The 21,206-nt window shown below is 38.6% G+C and overlaps 1 protein-coding gene across 9 annotated transcripts in view; it reads left to right on the forward strand.

Annotated features, from left to right (window-relative positions):
* GRID1 (glutamate ionotropic receptor delta type subunit 1) overlaps positions 1–21,206 on the forward strand; it is a 601,199-nt gene that overhangs the window by 262,114 nt on the left and 317,879 nt on the right. The gene's annotated exons all lie outside the window — the stretch shown is intronic.

A 21,206-nucleotide genomic window follows, 5' to 3' on the forward strand; every position in this document is an offset into this window, starting at 1 on the left:
TTTTCTGGTTTTAATCAAAATTGAAAATAACACAATTTAATTATTAGTGTTTAAGTAAATTTTTGAAGGTTGGTTGGTGGATGAATTTTATCCTGCAGCTAGATGTTACTCCAATTTTTTTCTCAAACACTGCATAAATTTCTACAACCTATATTTTCATTCAGCTTCAAGAGCATGTAATGAGAACAAAGTACTTTACACTCAGGTATCTAACACCATCTTAACTAGTCCAAAACGTTAAGCCATAAAGAATGCATACTTACCATTAGCTCTTTCTTCTTTTGCTGATGTCTTTAAACCCGGAACTTGATCCATTTTATTGAAGACAAATTTTGAACTGTGATGAAATAGTCATGCGAAGCTGAGGGAGGGAAGGGAGGCAAAGATGGGGAATGAGGGCTTGGTTTTGTCTTTTTTTGTCTTTTTTTTTGAGTCAATAAATTCAGATCATCATTTACAGTATCACAGATTTCTAGGTTGGAAGAGACCTCAAGATCATCGAGTCCAACCTCCGACCTAACACTAAGTACTCCACTAAACCATATCGCTAAGCTCTACATCTAAACGTCTTTTAAAGACCTCCAGGGATGGTGACTCCACCACCTCCCTGGGCAGCCCGTTCCAATGCTTAATAACCCTTTCGGTAAAGAAGTACTTCCTAACATCCAACCTAAAACTCCCCTGTCGCAACTTTTGCCCATTCCCCCTCGTCCTGTCACCAGGCACGTAGGAGAACAGACCAACCCCCACCTCTCTACAGCCTCCTTTAAGGTACCTGTAGAGAGCGATAAGGTCGCCCCTGAGCCTCCTCTTCTCCAGGCTGAACAAGCCCAGCTCCCTCAGCCGCTCCTCGTAAGACTTGTTCTCCAGACCCCTCACCAGCTTGGTCGCCCTTCTCTGGACTCTCTCGAGCACGTCCATGTCCTTCCTGTAGCGAGGGGCCCAAAACTGAACACAGGACTCGAGGTGCGGCCTCACCAGAGCCGAGTACAGGGGCACAATCACTTCCCTAGCCCTGCTGGCCACACTGCTTCTTATGCAGGCCAGGATGCTGTTGGCCTTCTTGGCCACCTGGGCACACTGCTGGCTCATATTCAGCCGACTATCAACCAGTACTCCCAGGTCCCTCTCGGCCAGGCAGCTTTCCAGCCACTCATCTCCCAGCCTGTAGCTCTGCTTGGGGTTGTTGCGCCCCAGGTGCAGGACCCGGCACTTGGCCTTGTTGAACTTCATACAGTTGACCTCAGCCCATCGCTCCAGCCTATCCAGATCCTCCTGCAGAGCCTTCCTGCCCTCGAGCAGATCGACACACGCACTTAGCTTGGTGTCATCTGCAAATCAGCAAAATCAGCAGCACAAACTCTGAGGTGCTCCTCTCAAAGGCAGGAACCTGATGCTGTGGCAAGGCTCAGTTTTCACTATTTGCCGGTTGTTTTATCTGGCGGTGTATGTAAACCCAGTGATTTTATTTCATATGGATGCTTAGGAAGTAAAATAAGAACTCAGAAAAATGAGGACTGTGGTTCTGCTCTTTGGTTCAGAAAAACATCTTTGTTTTTGTTTTCAGTCTCTTCAAAGTTAATTCTTAGAAGTATGATTTAAGTAGTTAATGCTCTTCATTAACGTGTTGGGATAAAATACTTAGGTCTGTGACATACATATATCGCCTTATGCTTTGCTGGACCACGACAAATACTTCAAATAAAAAAATTCAGTACAGTCATGATCCAACTGAAATACAAAACTTTCTCTGAGACCAGTAGCAGCACTGTAGAAGTTCATTATGGTTTAATAAATCACTCACCATTTGAAAGGGTTATCTGCATGTCCTGAACTTGTGTTTCCATTTAAAGCCTCTTATGAGGGTATAAGAAATGAGTCATGAGGCTTTTGATTCCAACACTAAGCAGTGCATGGTATACTCTTGCTTCAGCCATGGGATAGGACCCTCATTTCCAGTTTTAAGTGTGGCATACATATACTAATGTGGCATACATAAAGGTGGAGACATACTGCCGGGGGAAGTTACATCCCTTCCTTTCTCAGGTGAATAATGGGGTGAAAATCCTGTTGAAAGGTTCTGTACAGGATTTTGTATAGAATTATGAAATATCCCTAAGGCATTTTTAACCCATGCCTTCAACCCATGAGTTCCACAGCCAGGGAGATGGCAAACTTGATTCAGTTCAATACTGCATTGTTCCTTTTTTTTGTATGTGATATTATTTTCCTAGGAAATGAGACAGGCTTGTAGGGTGAGTTCTGTGGCTCTGGTGAATCTTGAATTCCATCTCCTTTTTCAAGATTTGTCTATAAAGGGAAGACCTGATGCAGGCATATCTACTGCATCAACTCTGCGTCAGAAACACATGAGACTTAACCAGAACGTCAGACCTCCTGCTCTGCCTCATAGTTGTGAAATACGTGCTGCTTACGAGCTTGCCTGCGCTGCTTAGTGTGGTGTAGTACTGGAAAACCCCAGTGACTTCAGAATGACCTAGCTCACATTCCAGGAGCTGATGCAGCTGTAAGCTGCTCAGTATGGATGAAATGCGAAGTCCATGTACAGGTTTATATTTGTTCTGCTTTTTCCCTTCTTCCTAGAGGTAGCAAGATTTGGTGCTATTAAATGTTTAAAGATGCAGAAGTAGCTTTATAACCATATCACTATTCTTTTGTTGGTTACCTTTTCAAGGAACAGCTATAAGATATTTTGCTGTAATACTGAGAATGAAATTCCATTAAAATAAGAGTGCTGCAGTGCCTCTTAGATCTTACTAGAGAGCTTGTGGCTTTTACTGAAGTCACAATATAATTTTCCAATGCAATACCCAATTAAACACATGGCTTTACAAAACAATGTGAACTTCGCATGGAGAAACATTGGCTCTAAGGTATAGATATTTTTCACAGTCTTCAGACAGTACTACTGTAGGTAAATGGGAAGAAACCATTCTCTGTTAAACCCTCTCAGAAGCCAGGAACAAAATCTAAGCAGTGATGGAGAAAGGGGGAATGGAGGTGAGCAGCGGTTGTAATTAGGGAGCTGTCTGCAAAAGTATGCAAAGCATGGAATGATCAGCACAGCAAAAACCTAATGCTGAGATCCCCAGAAGTTCTGTACTATAAATAGTGTTTAATATTCTCATCTCTAATCTGGACTAGGGAAGCACAAGTAGGTGGCAAAAATGTATGGGTGACACCAATTTAGTGACTCCCAGCAAAAGCAGGTGGGTGGGTAGCAGAATGGCAGGTGAAATCTAGTGCTGAGACTTGCAAAGTTGTGCCCATGGAGAAATAATGAGTTACGCAACTGTATTGCGGTTTATGAAAAAAGGGCCCAAGTGGCACTGGAGAAAGGTTAATGCAAACTCGTTCGGACTGTCATGTTTTTCCTCTTTCCTTTCTGGTGACTGTATTTTGTGAATATATACATGAAACAGATTTCTGTGTTCAGACAGAAGTAAATGCTGATTAATCACGTGAAAAAGAGCGGAATCTTGGAACTGTTGTGTAAAAAAAAGTATTCATAATCAAAGGAGGGATAATGGTGACTGAGAAAGCAGTTGAGATCTTGTCATTGCAACTTCACAGGATGCAGAGTCAAGACTTAAAACCAGCAAGAATAATTTTTTTAATTCCCCAAATTAACATGTTGAATGCTCAGGAGCTTAGTAGGATTTTTATTTTTTATATTTTTAAGGATGAAACTTCTGTACAGATAAGTAGTAACTGTACAGATAATTAATACCTGTATTTGATAGGATTAAGAAATTATAAAGAATTTAAATCCTTATGCTTCAGCACAAAAGCCATGGCAATATATTGAAGAACATTCTCTCATGGGAATATGGTTTTTGTATATGCCAGGGTAAGGTTTCATAAGCTTTATGGAGACTCACGTGGTATTGGTGACTGATATGGAAAAGAAACTGACCTACACAAACCTAGCCAGTGTTATTTTCAAACCTAGTGTTATATTCAACGTATTTACCTTCAGTGAAGGTGTTGCGTACACAGGGTGCCAAATCAAATGGTGACAGAAGAACAATCAGAGTAACAGAAGTTGCCAAGAGCCCCTCAAGTTTTACACCAAAAGAAACTGTATTCTTAAGCTGTTGTTCAGTATAACAGTGACTGCAAAAATGCATTATATTTTAAAATAGATCTGATCCTGGACTGCAGAAGAAATACAAGGACATTTATTTACATGAAAAACTGTTTATAGGAATTCAGATTTCTGGTCACTTGCTTTTTATAGCATCTGCACTGTTCTGCTTTCAGTAGCCCAGAATAATATTACATGTGATTCTGCTGTGCAGGGCCTGAAATGTCACGACAAGTACAGATTTCTCTTCATGCTATATTAACCATTTGAACAGAACATTATTGCGTGTTTCATGCAAGTACTCCAGGAAAATACAAAGAAAAGAAATAAACAGGAATGACTACTCATATGAAATTAGGCATTGCTAACGTTTGCCTGCATAAATTGTGTGACTCCTTTATTTTTTCCTTTATTTTATTTTATTTTTATTTTATTCCTGTTTCCAGAAATAGCTTCTTAGCTAAATCCAATTGACCCTGTAGGTAACAAAAGTTTTTTCTGTCCTGATTTGCGTAAGTGGCTTGAAGTGCTGTGCTTATTGTGGCATTTACTGCACACTGAACAAACATTGGCATTCTTGGTGAAGTAGAAAGCCTGCTCACCCCAAACTGAGTTTATAGAGGCCGTTCAGTTGCCAACATTTCTTTAGCTTGCAGACCCTTGAGAAAAGTGACTGTGTGTTCAAGTAGCACACAGACTGCATGAAGCATTGGATGTAGGGACTGTTATTTATCTGAGAGACCCACAGGATCTCCAGGCTGCTCTGAGGCTCAGGAGTGATGCCCAGTGTGGTTAGTAACCTCAGGGCTAGGGCTTAACCTGAGTTCTGCTCGGGTCACGAAGAAACAGAAAAGCTCAGTGGTGATTGGAGAAGGGACCAAAGTCTTCTGGCCTGGGCAACTCACCTAGCGATTTGGAGAGGGTTGTTGGAGCCTGTGGTGGCCCCTGCCTGATGCTTTGAGCATCTGCATCCCTGTCCAAGGCACCCCCAGAGATGCAGTCAACCTGAACATCAGCCCCCAAAGAATATAAAATGTTGTGTGAGATGTATGCCTCTTCTGGGATTTACGGTGAAGTTGAATCTACTGTATGGGTATGTTAAAACCTGGTACGTGAGGAATTCACCTCTTACTGCATCAACAGATGCTATATGCATGTGTGAGAAAACAAGTCTGCACTTGTGAGATGAAGTGTTGTCCCAAATACACGTATGAGAAAGCAGAAGCTTGTAGGTGAGTGTTAGAGAGGCACTTAGCAATACTGATTTGCTTAGGGAAGATGGAAGTGTGTCGTGGACATATCCATACACAGGCATCACTGCAAATCAACATCACATTTGCATGAACTCTTTTCCTTGAGGGCTTCAGATAGAACATAAGCCACCAAACCACTGTTACCCTTCTGCGGTTTGTTTGTTTGTTTGTGCTGCCCAGCGATGATCGCCAGGAAAGGACTGCTGGGATGGGGACTAGCTGAAGAGATTTCAGCTGTAGCATAATGCTGTCAGCTGAGAATGGAAGTACCAGCTAGTATGGTATAGTTCAGCCAAACCCCTGTAGTTTTAAAGTTCAGAAACAAATTTTGCCTTTTTTTTTTTGTGGAAGTATTTAGGTTTCAAAAATAATAATAATAATAATAATAAAAACCTTGATCTGATGATCTGTATTGAAATTTCAAGGTTAGATTCAAAATAAATTGTTTAGATTTTGTTTTAAAAGCTTTATGTGGTTTTCCTATGAAACTCCCTGTGGGTGATCTTTGTTTTGCAGAGCTTTATATTTAAACACCTTCAGCAAGGGTCAGCAGACAAGAAAGTGCCATTTCAAAATGTTTATTCCTTTGGGATTGTGTCTGGTTTCCAGTGCATTAGTGCCTCATGGGGTTGCCTGCTTATCTCCGTGGGGCTCTGCGTGCTCTTGTGATGCCTGCAGCTGCCAGAAGGCTGCATTGGCTGGTTGGCTTCTGGGGCTTGGTGTAATCCAGCTGCTCAGTCTCTGGGCACCTTGTCCTGAATGTTAAAAAGGGGTTATCCACACAGCGTGGAAGTCTTCTTCTAATTAACACAGAGACAAGGCTAGCTGGGAGTGTTGATAGAAAACACCACTGTTCTTTTTGTTATGCATTTCTGTGCATTATAAAATCAGTTTATAAACTGAATGTTACCTATATACATAGCTTATCAATTGTCCGTGTACCTGAAATGTTGTTATAGTGCTAGGTTAACAAGGTGTCTTTATTCAGAGTGCATCTTCTCACAGAAAAGATGCTTATGATGCAGGTTGTATGTGATTCGTTGTATTTTGCATTAGATAATTGTAATGAGATTGGGAATGGCAAATTGATGGCTGGATAGGCTTTCTCTTTAGGAGATCCAAATTTGGCTGACAATCTTGCACGATAGAGATATCAAGAATGAGATTGTGATAGTATCTCCTCCCTCATATAAACAGTGCTGTAAGGTTAAAAAAAAAAAGTGTTTTTCTGAATTACCGGTGACCTGGCTGGTGAGTTTTTAATCTTCAGACTTGTTGGACACAAAGTTTTTTGAGAGCTTAATTCAGCTACTGTCAACTCCCTGCTCCCCTGCCAACCCAAGCATAAATAAATGACCAACAGATGTTGAGAAATGTTTTGCCTATTATGTAATTGTCATTCTCGAGAGATCTAATGAAGATGCTCTTATTACAACTCCACACATCCTTTTATCTAATTCATATAATCTTTCTTTTGCAGTCTTTCTGTTTAGCTGATATATTTGGTCGTTGCTCGCAAAAACTTTTTCATCTCATTTTGATGTTCAAAGAAGCTCGACTCCTTAGAGTTACCTGTAAAGTTGTGATCACTTGCAGCTTTTCAAGCATATATTTAATTTAGAAGAAAGGATAGGTACTCCTATCATCCAGCATGGAATCATTTTATGCTCTGTTAAAGAAGTACATCACTTCCTGGTTTCCTGCATGGATAGAAGTCCAACAGGTTGGGAAAATCTAAAGTAAGGAGGAAAAAGAAATGCATTTCATTACATTGCATAGATAATATAATGTGTCCTTGCAGTAGATGTTGGCCTTGGTCTCCAGAAAGTTTGGGCTGTGTCTGGCATGTCTAGATGTAAGGCGTAAAGCACTCAAGAACGGGCTAGATTTCCCCAGAACTTTAAGCTTGCTTCAAGCTGGGGCATTATTACCACCCTCCATTGGTACTGTGGTGGAGGATAACGTATTATGCCTTGGGCTGTACAGCTAAGGAACCATGTTACCAGTGGAAAAAATCACTTTTCTCTTGTAAAACTGAGAAATACATGTCAGTCTAAATATATGTGTAAAATAAGACTGATCCCTGTGGAATATCAGAAGGTAATAAATGTACAAGGTCATTGCTAGACAGGCGGTCTCGAGATATAGATTTGGACTATATAAAAATATTCTTATCATGTAAAAATGGAGAGCCATTCTGACAAAAGGCCCCTTTGAGAAATCAGCTGACATGGCTTATCCAGGAGGTAGTTTTTCCTGGTTGCATAAAATAGTTTCAGCCTGGTGAGGGAATAAGTAGCAGTTGATTTCAAAGAAGTTGCTTATTCAGATGAATCAGGTCCAAAATACAAGTGGTTCAAAGTACAGTTTTGTAATAAATATTATAGAAAATGCTCAAGATGAGAACTATGAAACTTATTTTAGAGCGTGTGGGGTGTGTCTAAGTATGTGCATTCTAAAGTGCGTTTCAGTGCAGGAGTGCAGTTGTGTTGCTGAAGAGCCTGCCTGTCAAGACTTTAGTAACTTTCTAAGTCAAGCGCTGGACAGACCTAGGTAAAATTTCTGTTGTCATAGTCCTAGCTTTAAAATGTGTTTTAAGATAAGTGAGCTGTGACTAAGGTTGAAAGGGACAATAATAATAATAGGCTTTTAGGTAGGCCGCTAATGTGCAAGCCTATCTTGGTGATTTGAATTTGTGATGAGAAGAGTCTGAAAGTACTGGTATGTATTTCTGGTATGAGAAAGAGTCTTCTGGTTGCATAGACCACTGTAAACCTTTATTTTTTCCTCCAAAAACCAAGAGAGATGTACTCAAATGTGTACTTGATAAGAGAAAAGAAAGGGGCAAAACAAAATGTATCTCTCTCCTGAAGATGTAGAAACTCTGCAGTGGTGAATGATTTACCTTAAGGGGAAAAATGCATCTGCTCTGCTGTGAAGTTCCTATGAAAAATGCTTTGTGATTTGTGAATCATTTTATTTTGAAACTTTCTTCAGAATTGGCTTATTTACAATGCATGATTTCTTTCCAAGATTGTGGACTCTATACAAAGATATTCCTGCAGCTGCTGAAAAAGTCTATTAAAAATGGGTATTCTCCCTTCCTTTTGTCTTTTATTTTTGACAAGCTTTTTAGTGATAATACAGAAGTAGCAATGGAAAGATCCACAAAACTCCTGTGAATGTGGAAGGCCCTTGGTGGAAGGATTGATTACTGTTTAGGAAAAAAACAAACCAACACAGTTTTTAAAGACCAAATTGAAATTAAGGCAGGAAACTCTGTTCTTAGCAGGGTCTTCAATCAGCTGATGACCAAAGGGTTCTTCACAATGGTCTCTCACCACTCATTTTAAGGAAGGAGAGAGAAGAGATTACATGTGGGAAGAGACTCTATGGTGCAGACAAGAAAGAGGGAAAGAAAAAGGGGGAAAGGTGAATCTTCAGTCTGAAGATATATAAACGTGGAAGAACCATGAAGATGAAGCTGTTGAGGAGACTGACAACTGGGAAATACATTAGTATTTTTTATAATTTTTTTTGGTGCTAGCTCAAGGGTTGTCAGGAACTACTTCAAAATCTATGGTACATACTTCAGCTGTCAGAGATCCTTGAATGAAAAATTATACAGTAGTCTAGAGCTTATGAAATTGGATTTTGGGGAAAGGGTTATTTTAAGTAAATTGGGAAGCTTGGAGAGCTAGTAGTAACCACTGAGCCTGCAGAACGAGGCTGCTGTGTCTGAGCTCTCAGGATCTATACCTTGATGGTGTGTCTGGAGAACTAACCTTAGGAAGACAATTTCTCGCTTCTGGAGAGACTAGGGAAAGTTTAGAAGCCCACAGTGCCAGTTCTGTAGGTTACTAGAAATCAGATAAGATCCTAGAGGGGAAAACACCTCCAGGCCTGAGTACTGATAATTATTTTTTTTTCTCTTGCAGTTAAGTTATTTTTATGAAAACGACTCAGTAATTACTGAAAAATAGGGGGAGGGGAAGAAAAAAAAAGAATGTGACAGTTTACATGGTATACATAGCATGTGGCTTTTTAAATTCTCCCAAATAAGACTGATTTTTATAAAGATGATTAAAAAAAAAAAATCAGAGCAAGCATAGCAATTAGGCAGTGATAACTGGGAGTGGGGAGGGGAACCAACACAGGGAATATAACAGTTATGGTCAGCAAATCTAGGCTCTAGAAGTGGTGTTTATTCGTCTATGGCATTTCACTCTAACTTGATTTATAGTGATCCTAAAATTTGGGTGCTTCTTGTACAGTATGCCTCAGACTGTGTGGGAACTGTAAGAAGTGTTATAGCTTTAGGTTCTATAGGTACTGTAGGTGCTATAGCTTTTTAACATTTGGTTTCTGACTTTTTTCCCCTTGGCCTGTCTCTTGAACATGCGGATCTAATATGCAATCTAATATATAGTCTCAGAAAATCTGTATGAACCAATAATTAAGGCATATTAAGAGATATAATTAAAGCGTTGTGTGAGAAGCTGGTAACATGAATAAAAATCCTCGTTTGTAATGGTATTTCTGTTTACAAATTCACTTTTCTAATAAATCATTTCTTATGTTGTAACTGGCAAAAAGAAAATTGATATTTAAAAGCAGGATTCCTCTCTGACCTGCTCTTTCTCTTTCTGTATGTGAAGTGTACCTTTCCTTTCTCTTAAACCCATCTCTGCATGCCCAGGGAAGGAGTTGGTATTTGGCATTGGCTTTTTTTTGTCATGAGACCCATCTTGTAAGTTTAAGCATTTTCTTCTAATCTGTATTGAAGAATTCAGTTCTTAATGCAAACAATGGTTAAAGGTGTTGCAGTGCCCTATAGAAACAGACTGAAGAGGGTGTGATCAGAATTTCGTACCAACCATTACTTGTCCCACCATGTGAGATATTTTATTTACTGTGTGTTTGCTCCTTAGGATGTGTTCCTCTCACTCAGAGCACTGGTAGCTCCCTTGGTCTCATGTAGTATTTATCCTAACCATGTGGTAAGAGAACAGGGACAGAATTATTTTGATCTGGTGTGTGACTAAAAGTTACCTGGAGGTTTTTATAATGAGATTTTATGAACGCAAACATAACAGCCAGTTAAGCTTTACTATTAACATATACTCTAAGTAGCACCTAATCAGAAGTGTAGTAACATTTATGGATAGATGTCATGAGGCTCAAGTTTTTCTCTATTATCTAATTGAATAACTTTATATTACACCGTTATTAAAATTAGGTAAAGTTGAAGGAATTGCATACCGGCTAATGGCAGAGCCTATAAGTGAAACAGGCTCTTTCAGTGGAAGTTGAGGTCTTTTAATAGCAGATCCTCTGTACGTGGTTCCTTCTGGATTAGTCAGTTTAGGCTTGCATACAAGTGAAATACTGTTTTTTTGTTTTTTTTTTTTTCTGGGTCTCTTTTCTGCAGTGCATCCTGTAGTGTTTTTTTTATAATTAAATGATTAGCTTGATGTATACATCATCATATTTCATTTCCCTCATATAATTCAATAAAATTTGTGAGCATTGTAATTACAGGTTTTTGAAAATTCTTAGGATGCTTTAGAATAATGTGGTATGGGCATCACTTGTCTTATTATTAAAACATTGTTAGTATGACATTTTAGCCATAGCAACCTGTATAATAAGTCTAGTCTGTGTATACAATTGTCTCTAGTTCTTTCTACTTTATTACAAAGAAAGTTTGAAGTGAAGGTCATACTTGGGGTGTGCCCCTTTCTGCCCTGCTTTGTTGTTTTCAGTGTCTCTTGTGTACATCAGTGTCCTTACTCTTCCACAGAGTGAGGTTTGACCACTTCTGGATGATTCTTGATTTGCCTTTCAGTGTGACTTTTCTTTGAACTTTCTACTTTTGCGGTAGATGTGGCTTGGAAAGACACTCACCTCTGCCAAACCTGTGCACCATTTTAGGTTACTTTACTAGCTTTCAAAGTGGTGTTTTCCATAGGGTGATTTTTCATATCTAGAGAAATGTTAGTGCAAGATATAATTAGGGCAATTTTAAACAATTTTGAATAATATGAGATTTAAGAAATATCTGCATCTGTGCTGACATGAGGTAAGCCTGTTCTATTGCACCACAGTACACAGTATGATATAAATCTGTTTATCCACAGGTTGAGATTTATTTATTTTTTAATTAAAAAAAATGCAGTCCCAAATGCAGCGTTAGAGAGGTCAGATCTCATTTAAGTATCAAAAGAAGCGGCCTGTTCTTTAAGCAGCCTCTGGGTAAAAGGTACATAAATGTTGAGATGTTTTGAAAATCTGCCCTAAGCTTCATACTGGGAGCTATCAGGTGTGAAACTTGTTTGAACAACTGGCTCATTGCATGTATTTAGATGAGAACTCTTGAAAATTTGTAGGTTTTGATGTTTTTCCCTGATTTGAGTGCTGATTCTGCTGATTCCTTACAGCAAAGCTGAAGGAGAGAGAGAAATTCAGATTGATGCTCTAATAATTTAGCATAGTTTTATTAGATGTTAAAAAGTCATGGGTTCTGAAGTTATTCTAGGGCAACTGCTAAAAAGCAAACTTTTAGCATAAAGAACATAGACTTGGATTATTTTAATGGCACTGATTTTGTAGCACTGTAAGCAAAGATTTTTGTTTTGTCTTGAAATACTAGTGCTGAGTGAGGAGTTGTTCTTTTCCTGAGTATTGAGCAAAAATAATTTTGGCATTCATTGTGTTTCATGTATGAGGAAAGAAGGGAGTGTTCCTTTTAAAGCTGAGTTTAGAAAAATGGAATAGCAGCTTTAGACCGTTGCTAGGCTTGGAATATTTGCATAATTCTTGAATGCAGTTGTAAGGATGTGATACGCTGCAGAGATCTTTCAATAGATCAACCACTAAACCCTGTCAATAAATATATGCTATAAATACATACTGAGTCACAGCTAGACCTACAAACACTGCAAGTCTTTCGGCAGTTGGCATAAATAGATGCATGTTGTTTGGCAAAGCTGGCTGCCTCACCATCAGCGCCCTTCCCCAGCCACACAAATTGCTTCCTGGTGTCTCGAATGGCTTACGTGTTGTTGCTGTCTGTTTTGCTGGTAGAAGTAACACCTGTTGGGGGGGAATCACGAACGGGAATGATAAGTTCTAAGGATGTGCATGTCTTGGGCTGGCCACTGGAGTATGAAACTTGCTGACCTCACATGGAAGTGACTACAGCTTTTTCTGAATTTACTGTCTCATAATACTTAGTTTTTCTCTTAACGCAGCAGCTCTGATAGTATTATATATGCCCCAGATGCTCATTTTGAAGTCTCCTGCTTAAAGTTTAGGTCAGTGAAAGTGAAATGCTGCCTTGCACTAGTTTGAATTCATCATTTTGAAGTAGGTGTTTTCCTGAAGCACAGTAGCAGATCAGTTATGGAGAAGGGATCACACGTCAGTGTTTTGGTTTGCTCAGAATTTTCCAGGGGAGTATGAGTGTGCCGCGAACGGCACGTGTGCCCAGTGTGTTGGGGAAACAAGGGAATGGAAATCTTTTGCAGCTGGTTCAGAAGCAATGTTGTGATGCTTAGACGGATGTTTCTCCCTCCTGCTTTCAGCATAAGGCAGGATACAAAAGAGAACCGTTTAAAGGGGGAAGTGGAAAAAAAAATATTTTTTCAAAATCAAGTTTCTCTTGGTGCTTTTTGTGCATATGTATCATTGCTGTTAATTAGACAGGCAAGCAGGGCTAGCATGTTCTTTGCTTGTCAATACTGCTCGGAATCCAAATGAGTTTCTCAGTACCGAAGAACTGGGAGGTTTTATCAGCTTGTCTGGAGCTGCTATGTTTGACTGCTTTTTGTAAATGGCAGGAGAGTGTTTTTCTTTTGTGCATGCCGGAACTGAGGCTGAACCATGCTGACGTTAAAATAATACTCAGCGTGTACATACAAAACAGTCCCAAAGGAGGCGGCAAAGTTGGGCATCCCTGCTGAATGCTAATGAAGGTGTGGAAAAAATATTTTTATATCATTATGGTTTGTAATGAAAGGCAGGTGAAAGAAGCAGAGGGTGAGAAAATGGAGTTTAGTCTGTGCTGAAGGGCAAAAGAAAACAGTTATTGAAGAACTTGCTAGGAGTGGAAGTCAAATATGCAGTATTCAGTAAAGAACATAGTTGTTATGCCCCTCAAATAATTGAGATGATTTGTGGTTAATTCTACATCAGATCTTGGGGTGGAGGGTTTCACTTCTACCTAGTGCCTTAAAATAGTATTGATCCCATTGTGAGTAATGTGTAGTTCTGTAAAACCAGGTGCCATTCAAAATTACCAGAAATGCTTATTCAGTTTTAAACATCATGCCAAGCTCTTATTCTTTGAGGAAAAACATTACTAATGGAATTCCATTTTGTTGTCAATAGTACGGTTATTCTGGCGGATTACTGTCAGGTACTACTAAATTGTTTTTTTAGTATTAAAAACAAAAAAAAAAACTAGAAAATGTTTAAATTCTGTGATGTTTCATATCTTTACTTGAATTTCTAAATTACTGTCTTAAAAACAAAAAGCTCAAAACAAACAAAAAAGTAAACAACTTTTTAAAATACATTATGCAGTCTTTACTGTGTCAGTCTTCCCAATCCACCCAAGTATAAAGCCAAGCAATACTCAGCTATAAAGTAGAGTATTGGCTATAAGGCTGCATTTGCTCTGAGATTCTTCCCCTCTTTGGAGGAGCTAGAGGGCAGTATCTGATCCGTCCTGTGTGAAATAAGGCCGCCTCTTTATCTTTCACTATTGCTCTCAATTAATGCACTATTTTTTTTAAGTGGCATATGCCCTAATTTCATGCTGGTAGCTTTACTGTACAGGAAGTACTGTGTTCAATGAAGATTAATCCAAAATTTTTACTTGGAAAGCAATTGGTGCATTTGTTGACCACTTGGTGGCATCACTCAATTGTATGGAAACAACTGCTTTGCCAGTAGAGCAGCTTTGCTTCTGTGCTAGGTGTTAAAGGACTTCCATGTTTTGTTTTAGCCTATTAAAGACTGAAGAGAGCTATTAATATGCTTCAGGACGTTAAATGAAAGCTACAACTCTAGTTTTGATAGCTGTATTCCTTCTCTGTGGTGTGTTACTTACAATTTTGAATCTTTTCTTTATCTGCATAAAATTCAACAGAAATCTGGTCTAGATATCTCTTCTTCCTGCCCCCCTTGATAACTTTTCAAGGATGGGAGCTAGTGTTTTATCAGGTTGATAGTGATATAAATGCATAGCATCGTTTTTTATATTTCTTTTTGGTTTGCTTTTCCTGGGAAATTACTTTTAACCTCCAATTGCTGCAGTCAATATGTATTCTAGGGAAAGGTGCTATGCAATTTTGTGACTTTGCTAATGGTAAATACTTGCTATAAAACAAAAGCGTTTTGCAGCCTTCATGCTAAAACTAGATGATATTTCCATGTGTGTATAAACCAACAATAACAATTTACTGAAAATGATGAAACATGGTTGTAAAGGAGGAAGCAAGGCGTAGTCACTGTTATTTAGAGGTAAAGGACAGTTCTGGTAATGTCAGGAGAGCTCTGACAGTTTGTATATGCTGACAATGGCCCACAAGGTATTGGGTAGTAAGGCATATAGTTGAAAATAAGTTTTTTCTAAATACTGCTTCCCCTGTGGGCAAAGCAGCACAAGGAAGGTGATGTTGCCATTGCGTGTCTCTTTTGTGAGTAATGGCTAGCAATATCTTTTTTGAGGGGTGTGGGGGAGGAATATATGTATATATTAAAATCCCTTTTCTTCCGCTCTCTCCCTTCCTGTTCAGGTTAGGCTACTGAATGCTTGAAATGCAATAAAAAGAGCAACTCAAGAATGGGACAGTTCTTTAATATTATTTTCGAAACTTATTCCTTGTAAACATTTCAAATTCTCATGCTTTCCTTAGCTTTCGAGATGCTATTTTTAGACACTGCTTTGTCAGGGATATTCTGACATGCTGACTACATGTACACTTAAGCATGCACACCAATATATGCATTTACTAATTTTCTTGAATCTTTTCCTTGTAACTGGTGGCCTACTGAAATAATCAGCATTAACTTAGAAAATATAAGCAATGATGCGTAGCTGATTTTTGGGATCAATTAGTGCTTTGAGCTGGACTACTAAGAATTTTCCTTGAAGTGGAGACTAAAGTATCTGGCTATAGGACTGCATATACCCATACAATTTAGGGTAGAGTTTTTTTTTTAAAAAAAAAAGGCAAGAAAAAAAAAGAAAAAAGTATTTTCAACTGACTCAGCAGTTTTGTTGCAGTTTCTAAGATTCAGTTGCTAAGAAAAACACCTAAATTTCCCGTATCTTATGGTTTCTAAGACCAAGGAGATAATGAAGTATGGAGGGAAAAAAATTAGAAACAGCTTAAGCAATAATTCTTTTTTTTTCAATGTGTTATCTAGCGTCGTGTTTTTAGTTGGAAGTTATTACTAAAGTAAGTAGCAAAAAATACCTGTGGAGGGTGAAAATGGCCATTTCACTGCTGGTAAATAAATACAAAGTTTCTGGGAAGTCCAGCAGGATTATCCATCTGACAAACACCGTCTATGCTCTGTTCTTTTTGGGTCTCACTGTTAGTTCTAATTGGAACAGAGTCCATAGTATTTGTTAGGGTTTGCATTGCCCTTTTGAATGATAGGCTAGTCACTGGTGCTCTCCAAGGCCCTTCTCACAACACACTGTTATACATGTGGAATACTTTCATTATTTGAAATTATCAAGTGAAAGACTTGGTATCACGTTGGGGTTCTGAATGTTAGCGAGTAGGGGAACTCAGGACGTCGGGAGCTATTGGTGAGGCTATGTCAGACTTCCCTGTAGCTTCCAAGATAATCACACCAAGGACTGTGGGATCTAAGAATGCCTGGTTTCTGGTCCCAAATACAGAATAATAGATGCTTAAATAAAAGGGAGGGAATATTTATTGTTCTTAAATGCTGTATCGAAAGAACAATCCAAGTTGGGCTAGTTAGGAGGTTTGTTTGGTTTGATTTTTACAAAAAGAAAACATTATTTTGGAAACCCCACTTAGTGAACCATAAGGTTGAGAGAGTGTTTAAATGATTCTGATTTTGATATTGTCCTCAGTTCATCAATAGTAGGAGCGAATCTTTCTATAGATCAATATTTTTAATAAAAATATCTTCAGTGATATTAAGATGACTTTAATTTTGTATGCCTGACGGAGTGGTTTTGCACAGAAGCATTTACATTTTAAAGATCTTTTTAAGACCTAAACAGAATGCAAATGTAGATAGCTAAAAGTCTTGCCACTTTTCTACATGATTATATTTGTTGTGGGCTTGTGCTCCTGACTTCAGAGAAGTTTCTCACGTACTACTTTAGAGACGTTTGTTTTTTGTTTAGATGTGCATGAAAATGCTTCTCTTTTTTTTTTTCTGAAGGGACTGTATCACCATCCTTATTGTTTTGAACTACTGTTGGGAAGGCTGCTGTCTTTTTTCTTCTGCCATCATCCTTTTTATCTCATCTTAGTGCTCCAGGCAAATCTCCCAGAAGGACTTTTTTCATTTAAGTTTAAAAAAAAAAAAAACCTCCATGGATGTGTTTCCTGAAGACCTTACGTCTTGATTAAAGATACAGTTTATCAGCTTTCTGAATGGATATGTTTTTATCTCCTAATTCTTGACTATTCCAATGTTTTACTCAAAACCTTTAGGTACATCTGTTCACTTATAAATCAACAAATGAATCAAATTGCTGGTTAAATTTTGTATAGAGGAATAACACAATAACTAGTTCCTTGTTTGTTTGCATATAGCACATGATATTTTGCATGGTTGCTAGGCTATTTGGTAGACTTGCCAACTGTGCACCTTCAGCAGAATAAATTACAGGCCTTGATAATTTCAGGAAATATGGGGATTTATTTTCCCAAAAGATATTCTTCCCAGAATTTGCTATATTTTCTTGAATTTGGTGTTTTGATAATATCTTTTTTCCTTCTGGCTTTCAAAGATAAACTATGTGAAAAATAACTTATCAGCCAAATTGACTGGGACAATAATACTAAGGGAAATGTAAAGTCCCTCATCTCAGCAGGATGGTAGCTTTGAAACCTAATTACAAACATTTAAGTGCCAACTTTGTTAATCATTTCATTGCAGACTACTGCATCAGAAACACCAGGTATGTGCAGTGTGACTGGATTTCTATTCCCTTGCTGCATCTGATGTTCTCTTCCTTCATTTGAAAATCTTTCTAAGCAAAAAGGCAGCAACCTCTGAATTTTCAAACAGCAGAAATTTTTTAAAGCACAAGTTGTTTTATTAGGATAATCCTCCATTTGCTGTGCAGTGAAGAGCTCTTAAGGGCTAGTCAAACTGCAAAAGAAGAAAAAATATCAAGGAAAACAGAGGATTTATCTGATGGGGTTCAAAGTGGGTAGGACCAGCTGTAGTGACACACAGAAGTGAGAGACGTCAAGGCTTTGAAGTTTGAAGAGGCAGTGTGAATGCCAGTAGGTGGATGTATTACTAGATCAGAAATTAGTGGCAGCTGGTCTATTGATAACTGTGGTAACAAAGGAACAAGTTCATATCCTATCCTGAATAATAGGAAACCACTGAAAGGGAGGCTGAAAGACAGTCATATTGTCATGTTGCCAGGCGCAAGATAACAGTTTATTTTGGAGTATTTTGATTATATGTAGTTTGGAGAGAGGGATTTAATTATAAGGGGATCTGAGCTAAAGCCCTCAATACAAATATCCTTATGAACATGGTGACAAACTTCGTTGTCCACATGTCTTGAGAAACAGGATGGCAACACAGGAAGCAATGGTAGAAGAGCAAGATCTTAAATGTGATTGTAGCAAAGCAGAATTCTAGTGTCATATGCCACAGAGTCCCACACGTTAAAAAAGGCAGTAGAGATAAGGTGTAGTATGAAAAAATCATAACTGGTCTTTCAGGCTCACTTGTGGTGTTAATGGAGTTAGAGGTGTGGTCCAAGAATGTGAAAGTTTTCTATGTATAGCTATGATGTTAGAGTCAAGTTAGAAAAATGGGTGTTAGAAGATTACCCAAATATATCAACCGGTGTTACTTCTGTCAACATGACAGAGATAATATCCAACACAAAACCTAGAAAAAGATAGTGCCTACAGAGGAGGTAAATGTTAGAAAATAATGCAATAGATGGGGAATTCGTCTGCTCTTCTATCATGGAAATAACAGTCAAAGACAAAATGTCAAGCAGATTTGAAAAAGGGAGTTGTTGAAAGTCATTTTCAGAAGAACAGGTTAGGAGAGATGCTTCACAGAGATGATTATAAATTGGATTAATTGATAATTTAGGAAACAGTCAAGGATAAACTTGAGAGATGGTCTGCTATTAGAAGAAAATTTTGACCAATAACTACCGTGAAATAATTTTATCTGCTAAAATAGTTTGAATGCAAATTTATTCTCTAAGTACAGCGATCATGTTTTCACCAGGTTAACATGCACATTTCTTGCAGTACGGTTTGTGGGATGTTGGTATCCTCTTAAAATGTATCCTGACAATGAAGACATTTGATACAGTAAATTAATAATTATTGCTATTCATATAGCAGTGAAATCTGGAGGCAAGATTGCCAGAACGTTGTGTCTTTTATCTGTAGAACTCAGATTTAAAAGCATTATTTCTTGAAATTTGAGATTATTACCTACAGGGTAAATAAATAGGAAAGCGTCTTCGCTAGATGAAAGTGTGGTACATCTCTAGTAAATAAGAAAGATCACTTAAGATCAGTGTGTTTGGATTCCTCTCTCCTTTGTTAGTAAGTTTATATGAACCACAGTGCTTCAAATTTCTGTATTTCAGTTTTAAGGAAATAAGGATAGGGATTATGAAATGAATGTACAAAAAGTTCAGGTTCTTTTGAGTGCTTGTGAAATTATAGCTGAGGCACAGAATTACTTATTTACTCAGTCACATGATCAGGGATGCTTGATGGTTGCTCAAAATCCATAGCTAGTATAAAGTAAAACAAAATTACAAATATTTTCTCATGCCACAAAAATTTGTGTGCAACAAAGCATAGGCATACATGGGGGCAGGGGGGTGAGGAGGAAGAGAAAATCCTAAACATTCTCACCAGTTTTCTTCTGGGATTCTGTAATCCTTTCAACATTCTCTTGGTAAGTAATTTCAAGATGTTTTAAGAGTTGATGAGATTTTTTTTTAATGAATTGGAGTCTGTTGTACTTGTGTAGTTGTGTTCCCCATTGTGTTACTCACGTACAAAAAACTTTTCTTAATGTGCTAAAAGCTTCTCAGCCTTCAGAACAATAAGGTTTTAGAGGTTGAACTTCTTGGAATCTGTCACATTTTATTCAGCGAAAGTCTTCTATTGAAAATGACACGCACTGTTTCACATTCTGTGATTTGACTAAATGTGATTCAGAAAACATGAAACCTTTTTCCTTAGTCATTCCAGTTTATATTGCCTGCTGTACTATCGCAAAACAAAGGCAAGAGGAGAAAACACTGTGTAGCATATACTTTCAGGCAGAACACAGTCAATTGACAAAATATCAGAATGTAGAAGCTGATTGACTAATTCTTCATTTTAACCCATTGGTACAAACTGCAAAACAGTGAAAGTCCCTCAACCAAAACAGACATTGCTGAGGTATTTCAGCTGTGTTCTGTGGGCTGTGCGGGGAGAATTGCGGGCTGTTTGTGGTCTGTCATATCTCTGGTCTTTTTGCTGCTAGTATGTGAGCAGCTTTTGATTAGTGTCAACTGCTGAATGAAGTTATCTCTTGTCATGCAACTGATGATCAGCTCTATATTCCACGAATAAGTGACTGTCTGAATGCAGCCTCCTGTCAGAAAGGGCTTTGTTTCTTCTCTCCTGTCTGCTTGTGCAAGTAAATTGTTCCTTCTGTGGATCTGTGTGGCTTTGCTTCTCTCGCCCTTGGTGGTGGCAAAGCTCGCTGGCTGGTGCTCTCTGCAGGGGTCTATAGCTCAGCTCTGCTGTTCTCTCCCTCTGTTCCCACTTCTCTGTTTCCTGTTCCCTCCCCTACTGTGACTAAATGAATTACCTGTATGGCATGTTCAGTTTTCTCTGGCAAAGAGCCTGGGAAATCAAATCTGTTCCTGATCCTGGGTCTCCCATTTGGCAAATGTAATGCCTCCCCGCTGCTAAATCAGGTCAGCTCTCAAGAAAAACAAAGAACAATTTCATATAACTATAATTAACACAGAGTAAATTTAGATAACGCAGCTGACATATGTTTATTGTAAAGACCATCAAGAAGCACTTCATTTTTCTCTGTTGCATTAGGATACATGTTGAATGCTCTGTATGTAGAGAGGATCAAACATTTTTTGTTATTCATATAAAAGTGAAAAGTATTTATTTTCTGTCTGTTCTAAGAAGATACTTGGCGAAATGATTCATTGGTTGCATTAGGCACAGCTTTATGTATTTAATTACCATGGCTTTATATAATTATTTGATAATTAACAGTTAATTATTAATAATTATTCATAACCTGTCCCACTCCTTTGGCTCTTTGGCCTCTGAATGTAGAGATACAAAAGGAAGTGTTCAGAGGAGGACAAAGAAATCCTCCTAGCACGCTGTGTTCATTTTCGTACCACTGCTCAGTCTGTTTCCACCGGAGACCGGTGGAGCTGCTCCGTGACTGGGGGGATGCGTGTGCCCCCCCTGCCTGGCACGTGTCCTGGCAGCCCCATAGAGTGTGCCATGCGTGGGCAGCCTGCTCTTCTGTGCCAAGGCAGCACCCAGGGAAGCGGGATGGTTTCCTTTGGGCAGGCTGTGCTTGTGCAGGTG

Source organism: Anser anser (genome assembly GCF_964211835.1).
Source record: "Anser anser genome assembly, chromosome: 7".
Taxonomy (NCBI): Eukaryota; Metazoa; Chordata; class Aves; order Anseriformes; family Anatidae; genus Anser; species Anser anser.